The sequence below is a fragment of the Cyprinus carpio genome, chromosome A14 (genome assembly GCF_018340385.1).
Source record: "Cyprinus carpio isolate SPL01 chromosome A14, ASM1834038v1, whole genome shotgun sequence".
NCBI lineage: Eukaryota > Metazoa > Chordata > Actinopteri > Cypriniformes > Cyprinidae > Cyprinus > Cyprinus carpio.
The window spans coordinates 1173845-1191707 of NC_056585.1; the positions used below are offsets into that span (position 1 = coordinate 1173845).

General features: G+C 39.5%; 1 protein-coding gene across 1 annotated transcript in view; it reads left to right on the forward strand.

Moving 5' to 3' along the window:
* Nucleotides 1-240: 240 nt before the first annotated feature.
* The window catches only part of LOC122147388 (X-linked interleukin-1 receptor accessory protein-like 2), a 137077-nt gene continuing 119454 nt past the window's right edge, over nucleotides 241-17863 (forward strand). The window contains exon 1 of the mRNA XM_042769675.1: nucleotides 241-523. The gene's annotated coding sequence lies outside the window, so the exon portion shown is untranslated. The remainder of the gene's footprint in view (nucleotides 524-17863) is intronic.

The window sequence follows — 17863 nt, forward strand, 5'->3', positions numbered from 1 at the left end:
AACTGTTCATCACTTTGTTTCCGATTACGTTATTGTCTTCCCGAATCCAGCGTGTTATAGTGTTACTCATCTGTCGACTCATTCACAAATGCTGCGCGAATCGGTTCGAATAAATCACCGAAAAGATCCTCCGTTCGCGAGAACCGGACACCATGGTAGTGTGTGACCGATTGTGAACCAGCTCTGTGACCGCGCACGTGTGATGAAACTGGAACTCATCTGATTCACGAATCACTTGCCTGAAGGAGCGCAGCAGAGCAGCTCGGTTCTCCTGCAGGTGTGGGGAAAACAGCTGATAGGATGGAAGTTCTCTGTGGATGTCCAAACTAACAGCTCGAGCAGATGATACACGACCATCACTTTGGCGACTTCTGACGAACTGCGTCGATATTTACTCTTCATCTCAGTTCCTCCGCGGTTCTGCCCGTTTTAAAGCACATCTTCATGAAGTACATCTGATTTAAACTCGAGGAAATACATCGCAAACATCACCCGTTCATCTGAAGGCACTCAGCATCAGCCAGTAAGTTGACGGAATGGAAATAATGGATTGACTATACATTTTTATCCTATTATACGTCATTATTATTTTTTGTTAACCTGAGGAGTTAGCCACAACTTTACGGCAAAGACAGCGCTTGTGTTCTGTTTAGATGTGTGTCTGAAGATTTACAGTGATTACTGGCAAGGGACGGCTTGACCAGCATCAAAGTCACCATGGTAACCACCAAAAGAGTGGAACTTGTATGGATTTATTGTTGCGCTGTACAAATTCGGTCACAGTAAAATAATAGTTTTGACAATATATTGCCATATATATGTACTTTTTATTCAGTGGTGCTTAGGTTTTAAGCCACCTCAGATGTAAAATAAAATAATTAAATATTGTTAATTAAAAATAAAAATAAAAAATAAATAAACAGAAATTCTGAAAGCTACTTATTATTTTAAGAAAAAAAGGCCTACCTTTATCTTATAGTATCCATGGATACAATGGCAAAAATTTTATAAGGGTAAATATAGCTCTTCATATGCTCTCATTAGTTAAAGACAAGCATGCTCCTGCATCAGTGACAAGTGTTTCTTCTGCACTACAGATGAGTCAGTTTTTGATCATTTCTTTCTTTCTTAATACATTTGTTTGTTTCATAATATATTTTTACCCATGTTTTAGTTCCTCTGTGGCTGATATTAGGAGGATGGTTAAAGGTAATGGATGAAGCTTTAAAGATTTGGAAAGATTTAAAAAAAGAGAATTTCATCTTGACAAATAATATCTTATAAATGTTGAGTTTATGTATAAAAATGTGTGGGCCTTTTTGAATCTAGTGTGTATGAGGGTATTTCTCCTGACACACACACACACACACACACACACACACACACACACACACACACACACACACACACACACACACTGCAGTGTGCATACTTTACTCTTTAGTAAGGCTGGGCAGTATATATGGGGTTTGTACGATATAGGCCTATCGATGTATTTTGTGTAAATGATATGGTGTGAGGCCATGTGTTTATATGAAATATACAGTGATTTGAACGGTACGAGGCGGAGCGCATCTGAAAATAGCAGAGGGAGTGAGCTGCTGCAGGAAAGGGCATAATTCATATTTGTCCTAAACATGAGAGATGCTTTTTATTAAGGGCTTTAAAATAACCGTAGTCTGAAGCGGCTGTCCCATCAGATAAAAGCCCTGTGCATGCGCTCTTTAATGTGTTTGACATTACTTACATTTCACAGCTATATTCTTCATCTGTAGATGTTAGAAAGTCACGGAAATATTTCCATTTTGCAGTCAGGAGTGGATTAATCTTCTATATGTGAGTCTCCGATAAACTTAGAACTTACACAAAAATTCTGACTAAAATATACATTTGCTAAAATATTTGTAGTTGGACAATGAATGTGCCATATGTAGAATTTTAAACCTACAAGTAAGTTAATTTTATTAATAGCACTAAATGTAAAGTGAATTAGTTCTGAGCTTTTGTTTGGATTCATTTTAATTTTTATGTATTTCATTTAATGTGATTTTAAATTGCTTTTAATTCACATTCATTTTTTTTTTTTTGCATATGCTGTAATATATAGCATAGCCTACATATTCACATTCATTGAATTTGTTTTCATAGCCTTTAATATGAACAGTGTTTCATTGGACAACATTGGGGCAGGATGTGAAAATAAACGTTTATTTTATTTATTTTTTAAAAATCCAAATAGAAAACCATAGAAAATACAGAGATATATACTGCATGTCAGAATTACATCAAACAATACCAAGATATGATTTTTTTGGCCTTTCGCTTGAATTAGTTGTTTTTAGAATAGAGGCTCAGTATTTTACGCCTGACTCATTCCTGAAAGCAATCTCTGGCCCTGTTGACCATTTGATGCAGTATAGATCTATTTCTGTGTTCATTTGAAGTTGATAAAACTTAAATCTGGCAGAGGTCTTGGAGTCTTGGCTCTATGCTTGATGCATAACACAGAAATTGAGACTCCATGATTGAGTTTATCCCACTGCATAATCTTGAGTTTTAATTAGCTCTCACAGAATATTGTACATGATGCTAAATACTGAAGTGAGATCAGAGCTAATGGATTGTTCTCTAATTGTACAGTAGCAGTGCTTGATTATTTCGGCTGCAGATGCATAAGGATTAGTAACACATTCCTGTGGCCTGTAGCTTTTGTAATTTCTCTTTAAACTGCACTCTTGTTTACACTAAATCACATGAGGTCAAGCTTCTTCTACTGGAAGTCTGATCTTTTCTAATATTCTCATATCTATCTTCAAAAGTATAGTTTGCAGTCAACACACAGTAGATATGAAAACTCAGTTTTTTTTTAGTCTTTATCCAAATCAAAGTCCTGTGTCAGGATGTGTGGTAATCTGTGGCAAATTTTCAAAAATGAGTTTTTTGTTTAGTTTTTATTTTCACTATTAACAAACCTTCAAAATGATGTATGAGTTGTTGGAATCGACCAAAAGTCATTATTATAATTTTCTTAATAATAATTACTTTATTAATAATCACAATATAGCTATATTTTATTTTATCTTTATTAAAATTTAGAACAAAGTTGCAAATAAACAGTAGAACAAATAAAATATAAAAAAGAAACATTAAATAGTGCGTTACTTTTTCATTTTACATCTAATCAAAAGCATTCAAGAAAGCAAATAATCAAATGTAAAAATCCCTTTAGTGTGTTCATAACAAATAAACTGAATACTGAAACTACAAAATGAATACAGCGTTCTGCTCCACATGAAGCCCCAAGACGGGCAAAAGCATGAGTGAAAAGAACCCTGTGCATTTGCAGGAGAGCTTCACACGTTCTGCATGCAACAGTGCCATCAAACTCCGACTAAATGAAAACAAACAGAAAACAGATGACAGTGCCAATCCCCACGTGCCTCTGCCACCAACATGTATCACCGTCAGCTCCCTTGGCCTCTTAGAGGAAAAAAGTGCTCTCGTGTTTGCATGGAAGAAATTCAAATCTGCTGTCTTCAGTGGAGCTCTTTGTATCTCGCAGCCAGGACAAACACCAAGTGATGAGTTTCCACAAGCTGAGTTTTATTATTGTGTAAACTGGTGACAATTCACACACATTTCTCAACCTGATATTTCAAATGAAGGTGTCATTAAGAAGACGCTTTTTAGCTCGGAGACTTCTACTAGAGCTGTAGAACTCATCGTGGAGTGAAGAAAGAGCTGTTTGTGTAAAAGATCAATCACCATGAGCTGTCATATTTCCACATGCTGTGTCTGCACGAGCCCAGCTCTCCACTGAACATAGTAGCTGTAACCCGAGGTTGAACAGATTTATTTGAAAGAATTTTGCAAGCGGACATTTATAATTAAATTTCACAAGTGGCAAATCCAGCCTTGATGAATGCTCGTCCACACAGTGTATGGCCATAATCAAATAGACTGAAAGAGACAAGGCTACTTAGCATTTAAATGGCCTGTGCAGTGTTGGAAGAAGCCAGCGAGAGGCGTATGAATATCGAGAGGAAGACTCTTTTATGAATGTGAGACAATGTGAACATATAAAGAAGGTCAGAAGGCACAGCAAGTGTCACAAATAAAGTCATGCTGTTAAATAACTACTAAATATTCTTGAAAATTAGACATGCACATCATATTAAGTTAGGGTGTGTGTGTGTGTATATGTATAATGTGTGTGTGTGTGTGTGTGTGTATATATATATATATATATATATGTTTACAGTAAAATAGTGTACTAAACTTTAATACTTAAAAAAAAAATCATCAAAGAACAAAATGAATACTTAAATATTTTGATTTTGCATTTAAAAAGTAAATTGTTCAAACATCAATAACTTACAGTAAACAGCATTTAAAAAAAAATATTGTTTATTATTAATGTTTATTTGTTTATTTATTTTATTTATTTAAATTGTTATTTTAACTTTGGAGAAAATACCCCACCCTGATCCATATGTGCATATATGTACTATAAATAAACATAATGAAGCATGAGACACATGCTACTGTAGCTCCTTATGGGATAGTCATATATAAGCTTTTCTCCATAGACTTCCAACGTAAGTGCATATACTGTCAACACTTTTTGTGAATTTCACAAAACAATTACAAAGAAATGCATATGTATTTTATTGTAAAAACATGCTTCAATAATCTTTATCAGTGTCTTATTGTTTTATAAATCTTTTTTTTTACATCAATTCTCACAATTTTCAATCTGAACAGTGCAGATCCAATTAAATAATTTACTTACATTAATATGTAAATGGTCACATAGATGCCCCTTTTATTTTTTGCTCTTCAATAGAGCCTTTAAAAAGTACAGCACTGTTTTGACATGCTCAAGTCATATAAAATACAAACTGATTTAATTTCATAAGTGAATCCATGCAGACCCCATGTAGTAAATTATGACATCACATAGTAAAATTGTGGCGCCCCGCAACTGCTCTTCTTTGTGCCACCACCTTATTCTGACATTTAAAGGGATACTCCACCCTAAAATGATTTTTTTTGTGATTAATCACTTACCCCCATGTCGTTCCAAACCCATAAAAGGTCTTTGGAACACAACTTTAGATATTTAGGATGAAAACCGGGAGGCTTGTGACTGTCCCATAGACTGCCAAATAAATTACACTGTCAAGGTCCAGGAAAGTATGAAAGACATCGTCAGAATACTCCATCTGCCATCAGTGATTCAACTGTAACATTATGAAGCGACGACAATTAATTTAATAACACGAAGAAAACAAAAACAATGACTTTATTCAACAATTTGTCTCTCCACATCACCGTAGCTCCATTTTGGAGAATATGAGCTGAACGCGTACGCTATTCTGTGTCAGCCAGCGCGAAACAAGGATACGTTTTCTACGTGTATTAACGCTTTGATTTGAAAAGAAAACAGCGCATCCTTGTGGTTGGCAAATCAACAACAACAATGCATTTCCACCACCGACTGGACTGGAGTGTGAAACCCTGGACGATGCACAGGACAGTTATGGCTGCTGTCACATTTTTACTGTACAGCTACTGTACATATTGGCTTGTTTGTTTACCAAATTTAATTCAAAGGACAAAATCATCAGGGAGACACAGAAAACAAACAGGCAACTGACAGATCGTCTCAGTCACTATTTATTGAATTTAGCTAACCGGATATTCATGAAATTATCTTTTGGTGTTCTACAAAAAGAAAAAAGTGACGTGGGTAAGTAAATGATGAATGCAGGAAATATTCTTTTCTTTGAGATAAGCATGTTACTTGGCAGGATTTAACAAGTTGTCAGACAGAGGCTGCAAATCACAAGCGTTTTTATGGTCCTACACACAGTCCTCACCTCCCCCTAAACATCAACCAAACAAAAATATGAGAATAGCCAAAAGTCTCTGTATGTAACATGTTTCACATCTTTTGAAACTACCGTTCCATCTTTCTCGTCTCTGATTTCCTCTTGGATGAACAGATACTGTGACAGAGGCAACACTGTGGTCTTAAACTCAGCAGGCAGACAGCTTTCAGCAGCAGTATTAGCTGTCAATCATTTTACACACCTTACAGCTCATTTGCTTCTGTCATGAGGTAGAATTAATGCTTCTGAGGATTCCCTATTAGAGAAGCCTTTAGTAATTTTGTGTACACCAGAATCTCATTGCCCATTATCTAAGATCTTTAAATGAGTCTGGTTCTGCCTGTCATGTGACTGATCACATGACAGGAATCAGGATGTAAAGCAAACACTCCCCTTGCCAAAATACCCACACTTGCGGTCTTGGCCACTTGACAGCGGAAAATAAGTGCGCAGGAATGTCCCATGTCTAAATCATGAGACTTTTTTGCTGAGATCTCACGAAAGGTCACAGAAACTTTTGTATGATAAATATTAATAGTAGTTAGATATTACATATTATTTTAGGTAGTAAAACAAAGAGTTGCATGTTTTATTGGTAATTTACCGCTTTCCTGGGCAAATTTTAGGCACCTTCCTAGAGGAGCTGGATGGGCTGCTGTCCTCATTCCCAGAGGATGGCAGTCCACTTTTAGTCTTTGGCGACTTCAACATTCATCTGGACAAGCCTTCCATTCACTCCTTGCTTCATTTGATCTCAAACACTTACCACTGCAAGTACACACAAATCAGGCAATCAACTTGACTTAATTTACACACGCAATTGTATTGCAGACAACATTTTGGTTGAAACCCTACATATCTCTGACCATTTCTTCATTACATATAAACTACATTTTGCTACCTGTGTGCCACCAACCCCTATACTGGTTACTTTTAGACGAAACCTACTCTCCCTTTCCCCCTCCCATCTTTCCTCTGTAGTATCCTCCTCTCTTCCCTCACCTATCCATCTCTCATCCCTGGATGTGAATGCAACAACTGACGCTTTATGCTCTATTTTAACCTCTGTCTAGACGATATATTTGTTCTCTCTCCCCCCAGGCCAACATGGGCTGCCCCTCCTAACCCCTGCTTATCCGATGTTCTTTGTGGGTATCGGACCAAACTCAGGGCAGCAGAGAGAAAATTGCGCAAATCAAAAGGTCTGTCAGACTTGAATATGTATTAGACTTTGCTTTCATCTTTTTCTGCTGAAGTCCATACTGCCAAATCTTCATATTTCCACAACAAGATCAACAGCGCTGTAGACACACATAATCTATTCAAAACATTCTCTCCTCTGACCCCCTCCAACACCTCCCACCACTTCGATAACAGCGGATGATTTCGCCACATTCTTCACAGACAAAACTAGAACAATCAGTAGTCAGTTCTCAGCCCCACACACACAGGACTTCAAACCAACCACACCCACTGCTAAAACTTCCATCTTCTTCTTCTGTCCCCCTCACTGAGCCATTCCACTGAGACTCTGCGCTACTGTCAGTAATGGAAGCCCTGCGGATTGCAAAAGCTGATTCCAAATCATCAGTTTCTTATTCTGCTGGATCTATCCGCTGCTTTTGTCACTCATTTCAACCAGATGATCCAACAGTAGCGGCATGGATCTCAGGCTGCCTGGCGGACATTTTGGCATGGATGAAAGAATATCACCTACAGCTCAACCTGGCAAAGACTGAGCTTCTTGTCTTCCCTGCCACTCCAACTCTACAGTATGATTTCTCCATCCAGTTAGGTTCTTCTGCAATTACCCCATCAACTTCAGTCAGAAATCTTGGTGTAATCTTTGATGACCAGCTGACCTTCAAAGACCACACTTGATCTTGCAGGTTTGCATTGCACAACATCAGAAAGATCAGGCCCTTTCTAACGGAGCATGCTGCACAACTTCTTGTCCAGGCTTTTGTCATTTCTAGGCTGGACTACTGCAATGCTCTTCTGGCTGGACTTCCATCAAGCAAAATCAAACCTCTACAAATGATTGAGAATTCAGCGACACGACTGGTCTTCAACAAGCCCAAAAGAGCCCATGTTACATCTCTCTTTATCTCCTTGCATGGCTACCGGTTTGTGGCTTGCATCAAGTTCAAGACATTGATGCTTGCATATAGAACAGCCACAGGCTCAGCACCCACCTACTTCTACTCACTACTACGAATCTACATCCCCTCCAGAAGTTTAAGATCCGCTAGTGAGCGATGCCTCATGGTACCATCACAGAGAGGATCAAAATCACTTTCCAAAACATTCTCGTTCACCATTCCTGGCTGGTGGAATGATCTTCCCACCACTATCCAGAATGCTGAATCCCAACAATTTTCAAGCGACAGCTGAAACCTCAAATCTTTTGACGCTACTTGACTTCATCATAAATTAAAGAAAAAAAAATCTTTGTCTTTCTCTTTATTTATTCCTTCCCTTTCTAGCTTGTAATTATTTGAACAATGCCTGAAACTTGGTATTACGAGCACCTCCTGTGTCTGTTTGCCTCTTTAAGAAGAATCTCTGTATATATCCCCCATTGTAAATCACTTTGGATTAAAGCATCCAAATGACTAAATGTAAATGTAATGTAAATGTTATTGGTGCAAATGAGTAGTTTAATGAGTATTTGTCAACTGTTAGGTGCTACTGAACAGACATTTAGAAGTTGACCATTGACCACTCATCTGTTATAGAGACTACTGAACAGACATTTAAAAATTGGTTTTAAAGTGCAAAGTATTGAAAATAAAAATAAAGCTTTGTAAACACTTGCATTTTTACAACACTATAAGTTTTTCCCATCAGTAATGAAAAGTTCTACACACAATTTGTGGTCTTCATGCTCACTTGAACACTTGGAACACATACAGGAAATACATCATATACTGTAAGTAGTCAAGTGGTCAAGTGCAAAGACCGCAAGTGCAGGTATTTGGACAAGGGGTCCCTCTCCTTAACAAATACGCTGGTGATCCACCAATCCTGGACTGTGAAGTTGTGTTCTTACTCGCCTTTCCAGACACAAGCATTTGGACTATCACTTGGATTGTATATACACTGTTGGACACTTGCATTTGGGACTCTTTCAACACACTGGGACTCATTTTAACTGTTTTAGGGTATGGTGTTATGGACTGTATGCTTTTAACAGCCTGAGGTTTCATAATTTTAATTTAAACACTCAAGCTCTCACACAGTATAACAGATATGGCTGAACATTACAAATGTACAGTATTAAAGACAGATATTCATATTGAGATCTACAATAAATAAACATAAAGATCTGACACCATTTTAATCTATGTAAATTCGACCGACAGGGCCAAACGTCACACTCATAGCAAGTTTGGAGCCTCAAATCTCAAATCCTTTAGTGCCGCTAACACGCTCAAAGTTGCACTCATGTTTATGTTAATAACTTTTGAAAAGTAACGTTTATAAGATGATTCTTTGGTTTGTTGCTGAGTCAAATGCATACCAAAAATGTGCACACACATATTTTTTTTATACTACTCCTAGATGGTTTTGTCTGATTTTGACAAAAAGTGTCTCAGATCATTTTCAGACCATGCCGACAAAAAGTGTTGGAATTTAAGCTGATTAGTCAAAACCGTTCTTTTAATAATGCCTGAACAAATTTAACAGAACAAGACCAAATCGATGTGAGGCTATATGTCCACAACGTTTAGTGTATTCAAACCAAACTTGTGTGTATTATAATAACCATGACCTGAGGTTATCTACTCAGTTTTAGCACAATGCCACCTACTGGTCAAGAGATATGAAAAATGGCCATTTTTGCTTAACAACTTAATGGTTTGGCCAAAAATCAAAAGACTGGTCTCTTTAGTTTCAGTGTGACACACTAAGTCGAACGATACTCAATTTTGTCATGTCTGCCATTTGCCATTAATTTTGTCATAAATTGGCCAAATTTATGACCACATTGGTGTATCACGGGACTTGACATTTGTCATCGTCACCATGTTGTGAAGGTACTCAAAAGGTTTTAGTGCAGTGCCTTCTTGTGGTTAAAAATTATAATAAATTTAAAAAAAATGCTCATATCTTTTGGTTAGTTTTGCCTATTATCATGAGACTGGTCTTGATTTCTTGATCATGGCAAGAACATTGAAACCAATTTTGCCATAATCTGCCAAACTTCCTGTTTGCTGTTTTGATTTTCTTTGAAAACCAACTTTTTCAAACTCCTCCTAGACCACTGGTCCGATTTTCTCAAATTCTCAAAAAAAAAAAAAGTTATGGATTACTTGTTTATATACCAAATGGTTTTTGTTTACTTCAGTAAATTTAATATGATACCAAACTGCATCTGATGTATCATTGTTACTGCAAACTGACCACACCACATAAATTTGGTAACACGGCCACCCATTGGTAAAAAGTGATAAATCATTAAATCACATTACTAGTGATTGTATTTATGATTATTTAGCCATTTTGATTAAAATCATAAAATCATAAAATGTCTAAAATTACTCATTGTTGCAGTTGGCCATGCTTATTCCTCATTCTGCTTCTGTTGTGCTTTGTCCCATAATTGCTGCTTGCAGCTATATTTTATTTCTATGATCAAAGCTGAACTTTCAGCATTATTACTCCAGTCTTTAGTGTCACATGATCCTTTAAATATAAACACTTGTTTATTATCATCAGTGTTGAAAACAGTTTGATAATGCTGAGTATTTTTGTGGAAACTGATATATTTTATTTTTCAGGATTATTTTTGATGAATAGAAAGTTGAAAAGAACAGCATTTATTTGAAATAGAAATCATTTGTAACATTATAAAGTCTTTTCATAAATCTTTTGATGAATGTAGTGCATTGTTGAAAAATAATTATTAAAGGGCTAATGAACTGAGAAATCAAAATGCCCTCTATCTTTTGACATAAGAGATCGTTGTGCTATAAAAAGTACTGTAAGTTTCAGAACTCAAACTTTCTCGTTAGTATAAAAACAGCTTATATTGAAGCCAATCTGCCAAAACAGCAGGTTGTGGAATGAAAAACTTTATGACGTAATAGTGTAGCTAAACCCCTCCACCACAGAAGAAGATCAATGCCTGCATCTACATCACTCCCTGTTTAGCCGATTCACCGATTCACACATTTAGTGTAAATAACGAGAGGCAAATGTAGGTCTAACAGGAAACCAAATGATAACTGCCACTGCTCCGGGTGTGTGTTCACAGTGTGTGTGTGGTCACTGCTGTGTGCATGCACTTTGGATGGGTTAAATGCAGAGCACAAAGCACAAATTCTGAGTATGGCTCAGAATACCTCCTCCTCCTGCTGGAGCAAGGGAGAATTCAATCGGCACACACCAGACTGTTTCTGGATCATGGCACGCCCCACCAGCTACCCGGACGATGCACTCTATGCCTTCTACGATGCCAGTTGGAACACTGCGTACAGAGCGCCATCGTCCGAGGACAGTCCCCGAGTGAATTTCTGCGCCTTTGTGGAGTGGACTCTGACGAGAAACGGGTCCCCTCTTACCATCTGCCCCATGGAGGATCTCGCCAGATCCACTCCCGACCCAGAGCCCAGCCCACCATCTCCCCACAGTACGGAGCATAAGTCCGAGCCCACTGATGATGGAGAGCCAAAGCCCAACCCATCAGACCAGGTGCGAGAGTTGGGTACGGTGCCTACCGCAAGGGAGCAAGCCGCGGATGCTGAGAGTGCAGAGTGGAGCTCCGTCCCCTGCATCGCGGCTGAAGGTGAGCTGAATATGGAACACAAAAAGGGCCAAAATGAGGAGGAGGATCTTATTGACTGGGAATCTGATCTGGAGGTTGAACTGCCGCCTCTCCTCTCTCCGTCATCTCCGCTGGTCCTGTCCAGTCCTCCCTCGTCATCGGTTTCCTCGTCCAGCCCTGAGGGGGCTTCCAATCCTCCAGTGCCTGCTTCTAGAATGTGCCCTCCAGTGGCCGCTCCTCCAAAATGCCCTTCCTCCCACCCGCTTCTGCCTCCTCCACCGCTGTCGTCTGGCAGCCCCTCTGCTTGCCCTCACCCCACCATCATTGCAGTGCGAGCCCTGCGGGACTGCCATCCTTAAGCACCAGCTCCACCTTGGTCCTCAGTCACTCTGGCTCCATCGTGGATCTCTGGATCTCTGCCTCCACCTCGGTCACCAGAGCCCTCGGCTCCACCCTGATCCCCCGGATCCTTGGCATCCCCCTGGCTCGTTGGCTCTCACTCTCTGCCTCGGTTTCCTCCTCCTGGATTTAGCGACCATTCCTCCTCCATGGCTCCTCCCACTGTCGGCTCCACCTTGGGACACTGTTATGGCTGTGGCCTGGGTCCAGCTGGGCTCCTCCTCCTCCTGCTCCAAGCTCCTCCTGTCTCCTCCCTGGCTCCTCCCTCCATGGTCTTTGTCTACAGGCCCCCTCCCAGGGGTCCGTCCTCCACCGGAGCCTCCTCCCAAGTTCCCAAGTTTTATAAGCCTTGTCCTTTCAGTTCAGTTTTGTCGGGTCTACCAGTTACGTATGTGCGTCTTCCTCCTGTTCTCCATGTTGGATTTACCCCTGTGTTGGATTAATAAAGACTCTTTCGATTATCCACGGCTCCATGTACCTTCCGACACAGTAGTGGTGACAAAATTACAGTAATATGAATTTTTATAATTTGTTTAGTGTAATAATAAACAGAAGCTATGTAAATACTACTGAAACTTAAAAACTGATGAAAATGTTTTTAAAGTTAAACATGCAAATGTGCCATTAATTATTGAAAATATTACTTAAAATCACAGGGGGTACTTCAAGTAAATAATTTAGGTCAAAGGGGTTCGGCTGACAAAAATTTTGTAAACCCCTGTTCTAAGGTATGGCTTAGGTATTTTGTATGTTAAAATTCTCAGTGACAGCTTCTTGGGCAGTACACAGTATGTTCTTGTAGATGCTAGTGGCATCACGTTTGCCACAATATTTAAATAACATGCCTTAAAAGTTATATAATTATTTTACTTTGTGTTTTGATGGTGGCTGTAGTGTGATGTTTTAGATGTTGATAAGCTGCTGCTTTTCTTTAGTTTATTCTTACTAACACAAAAGCAGAGCATCTTGGTGTGGTTACACTGAGAGGCAAGTCGACTCCGGCCAGCTTGCCATCTGTGATGTTATTAGAGTTGGCTTAATAGTGCCAGCATGCTTCTCCAGTGAACTTATGTCACCTGAGCTGAGAAATCTTACTGCACCATAATGCCTGAAAGCAGCTCAACAAAACAAATTCTGAGTGTTCATCAGGAACCCATAGGGCACTATGTATTGAAATACACTCAAATAATATAGTAACATAATTATATAATAATATAGAGAGCTCTTGGGGTCACATTTTAAAAATATTTGTAGCATTATGGTGTTTTCGTTCTAGGCTGACAAATTGTCAATGACACAAAAGTCAAGTATGGAAGCATTTATTTATATAGCATTTCATAAAAATTAATGAAAATTCAATGATGAAATGACTTCAGTTTCAGCTTTAAAGCAGCAACAGTAACAGTTCCAATGTTGTAATATTCAGTTATGAAACTAGTACTTCAAACTCAGCTCATTTGAACTTTTGTGTTCTTATCCAATAGTGGTGAGTCAAATCAAATATAAATATATATATATATATATATATATATATATATATATATATATATATACATATATATATATATATATATAAGTATATTTAAACCCCCAGCTAATCAAGCCATCAGGTGACAGAAATAAAGAAAAAACCCACTTGAGAAACCAGACTCAGACAAGGACTTGTTCTCATCTGACCAAATTAAAGAATGCCATGCGATTTATGATTCCAGGCTGCAGCACAGAATACAGTTACATTTACAGCATGTAGTATTAGCTGTAAATCTCATGACTAAATTTTGCTTTATAACATTCATATGACAGGCTTTTTTAAAATACCTTTGGTTTGGAGAGGATAGGCAACTATTAATTTACTGAGGTCAACTAGATTTTTAGTTACTGGGCATAATACAATACCCAACCATTAAGTATATCGATTTCAAGCTGGTTTGAGTGGCTAACTGGCTAAACTTGGGTTTAGGATATCTTATCTTTAGAAAAGAAGTGAATTATTCCAAATCGTTTATGATGAGTAAAGCAAATGGAGCTTTTCCACTGCGTTGTACGACTCAGCACAGCTCGATTGCTTTTCCACTGCAGTTAGTTTTGGATTTGGTGTCTCTTGTCACAAATCCAATGATGCTGCTAGTGACGATCCTTTCTGACCAAAGTTAACACATCACATTTTAGTATTGGTATGGCTCACTTGGAACATCAACTGAGGTGGTACTATTTAAGCGAGCCGTACCATGCAGTGGGAAAGCAACAAACGTCTGTGAAAACTACAGTTCCGTATCAGTTGGTCACTCTCGACGTCATGTCGGTGACCGACGAATTGGGATATCGCTTTAACTAAACGAGCCAAGGCACACTGGCATGCAGTTATTTCATCCAGCTGCTGCTGATCACAATGTGAGTATAAGTCGTTACCTGGCACCAGTTGATGGTCACGATCGCTGCCTCATGTGTTTGGGCATCAAGCACACTGAGTTGGCCTTCATGGATGCGTCATGTTCCCACTGCGGGAAGATGACCATCTCAGAGCTGCGAACCAGGCTCCGCTACCTTCAGAGGGGCGGAGTCCCGTTGCCTCTGCCACGATCTAGGGCTCGTTCTGGCGGACAGACGAGAACCACTTCCGGCAGTAGCATGGGGGGTTTGAGAGTTACAGTGGTGGCAAACCCCGCAGGGAACCAACCCTCTGGGGACCATCGCTCCTCTTGCACCTCCAGCTGTCCACGCTTGTGGCCCAGGAGCGCCATCTCTGGCTGTGTCTGCCAGACATGAGGGATTAAATATATTCTAAATAAACTACAAACATAAAATTATATACATTTATTTTGTCTTCACATTCTTTCTTGTAACTCACCCCTCTCAGTGACACAGCTGACTGAATGGCTCATTATGCAGCTCATTATGCAGGCGTTTGTCTTCTCAGGTGTGAATTCATGATAGTTGACGCCTACTCGCATATGACTTTTACCAACAAAAAGTGTCTTAGAAAATTTAAATCAATATATTGTTTTCTGTAAGTGAGTAAACAAAGATGATTTTCACATCATTTGGAAAAAAAAATTCTAGGCTACAAGCTCCAGTTCTCAAAAGTCCCGGGAACCAATTTTCTGAATGTGTTTTATTGCCTTATTCAAGTGATTTAACATTTTTCTCAAAAACACAACCACGCACAAAATTATTTTTCTCAAAAACACAATCATGTACATACATGCTGCTCACATATTATTATATATGCAGTTTGTGCTGATTACAGTGAGATTAGACTTTAGCCATTTAGATATTTATAAGAAACTGAAAAAAGCACAAATGTCAGGGCATGACAAAACTTCTCCAGGCCCCAAAAATAACCTTAGACTCCAGAGGGTTAAGGTGTTACATAGACAGGACACAAAGCTTCAGGTCTTCAGACCAGCCATTTGTCTGTTACGGAGGCCGGCAGAAGGGGAATGCCGTCTCTAAGCAGAGGATGGCCCACTGGATAGTGGATGCCTTCACCCTGGCTTATCAGGCACAGGGTGTGCCCTGCCCATTCAGGTTGCAAGCTCACTCAACTAGAAGTGTTGCATCCTACTGGGCGCTGGCTTATGGTGCCTCGCTGACAGATATCGGTAGAGCTGCGTGCTGGGCGACCCCAAACACGTTCACTAGATTCTATAGCCTTCATGTAGAACTGGTATCCTACCGTGTTCTCACCTAAAACGGTAGTGTCACCGAGGGGCCCTGGTTAGTGTCGGCTTGCTAAAACTGCTCCAGAGTGTCCATACTGTAGACCCTGTTGAGATCCTCCATCACCCTCAGCAGTTGGACGCTGCGGAACATCTGGCCCCAGGCCTTCACGATGAATCCGTGAGAACTGTGGAAGGCTGGGTTCCATATTGAGATCAAAGCATTACTCATATGTGTATAGTCCATGCTATAGCCTTAGAGCCCGTGTTTCCCTAGCAGACTTCTGCCTTCCCAAGAGGGTTTCAATCACCTCCAATTTCTCCATATACACCTAAACAGATGGTATATGTGTATTTGCTCCTGAAAACTCCTTCGGGAAGGATGGGGCTTCCGCAGTGTCCCTGTTCCAAGTGGAATGGGTACGTTTCCCAGTGTTATCCAATCTCACCCTTTGAGGTAGTGCTTTGACAGTGGTGAGTGGAACTACTTGTTCTGAGCCCCGGCCTACACCAGATAGGGGTGCAGGCGATTTGCACAGGGCACTGGAAGGGGCAGCATCCATGGAGCTTTGGTAGGGATCCCAATTCGTCGGTCACTGATGTGACGTCGTGAGTGACTGACTGAAAGGGAACGTCTCGGTTGCGTATGGTAACCCTTGTTCCCTGAAGGAGGGAATGGAGATGTCATGTCCCGTCACCACGGTTGCTGTACCGCCGCTGAGCAGTCGGGTCACCGGCTTGGCTCCGGAGCGAAAACCTGGTATGCATTGCACCTGCTGCCTTCTTATACTCACGCTGTGATCAGCAGCAGCTGGATGCCATGATTGCATGCCAATGTGCATTGGCTCGTTTAGTTTACACTCGAAGTAGTTTGGTCTATCGAAGCGATATCCCAATTCGTCGGTCACCAATGTGATGTCTCTCGGTCCCCTTCTTCAGGGAACGAGGGTTACCATATGTAACCGAGACATTGTTAAGCCCCTCCTGAGAGAAAAAAAAAAATAATAATAATCATTTTTAACCCCAATCTGAGCAACTATGGACCAATATCAAATCTTACTTTCATATGCAAGATCATTAAAATGTTTTTAATCAGCTGAACAAATTCTTAAGCACAAATTGATATATGGACAATTTTCAGTTCCATTCAATTCCATGTCAGTTTGCATCACAGCACAGAGACAGCACTCATAGAGATATTAAATTATATTTGCTTAATTACAGACGCAGTCAAAATATCATTGCTGGTACTACTCAATCTCAGTGCTGCGTTTGACACCGTCAGTCACAACATACTTCTAGAAAGTCTGTCAAACTGGGTCAGGCATTCTGGGACGGTCCTCAATTAGTTCAGGTCATAGTTGGTTCAGGGAGAGGTTATTATTTGAGTATAGGTGGCCATAAGTCTAAGTGGACAAGCGGTGTCCCTGAAGGCACAGTTATTGCACCATTCTTATTCAACTTTTTTATGCTCCCACTGAGTCAAATAATAAGGAACAAACTGCTTATCACAGCTACTACTAGCCCAGTTTCATTAATGACTACACCCCCACCAACTACCTGTGCTGGTGCATTGATGAAATTAACTCTTGGATGTTCCAAACGGAGGTCACTGTATTTGGCAAAACCGATGAAATTCTCAAGATAAAGACATTACCTTGATTGTAAGGTTCAAAGAGGTCCTCTAGTGGTACTCAGGCTTACTTCTTAATTTCAAACTTAAGAATAAAGTTAATAATATTTTACATTCCAAAAAAACATCCAAAAAAGTATGTCCCTCTCTTTTTTGAAAGACTGATCTAAAGACAAAACTAACAAAGAATAAACATTTCTTAAAAATCATCATACATAATTTCTTAAATTTAGAATAACCTTCAGCCTTTTCTTGTCATGTAAGGTAATGTTTAATTAATTTACAGGCTTGTTTCAAATATTAATCATTTACGACATAACATTAGCTACATATAACACCCTACACATTACTATTAAGTCAAGTCAAGTCACCTTTATTTATATAGCGCTTAACAACAAAACAGATTGTGTCAAAGCAACTGAACAACATTAATCAGGGAAAACAGTGTGTCAATAATGCAAAATGACAGTTAAAAGCAGTTCATCATTGAATTCAGTGATGCCATCAT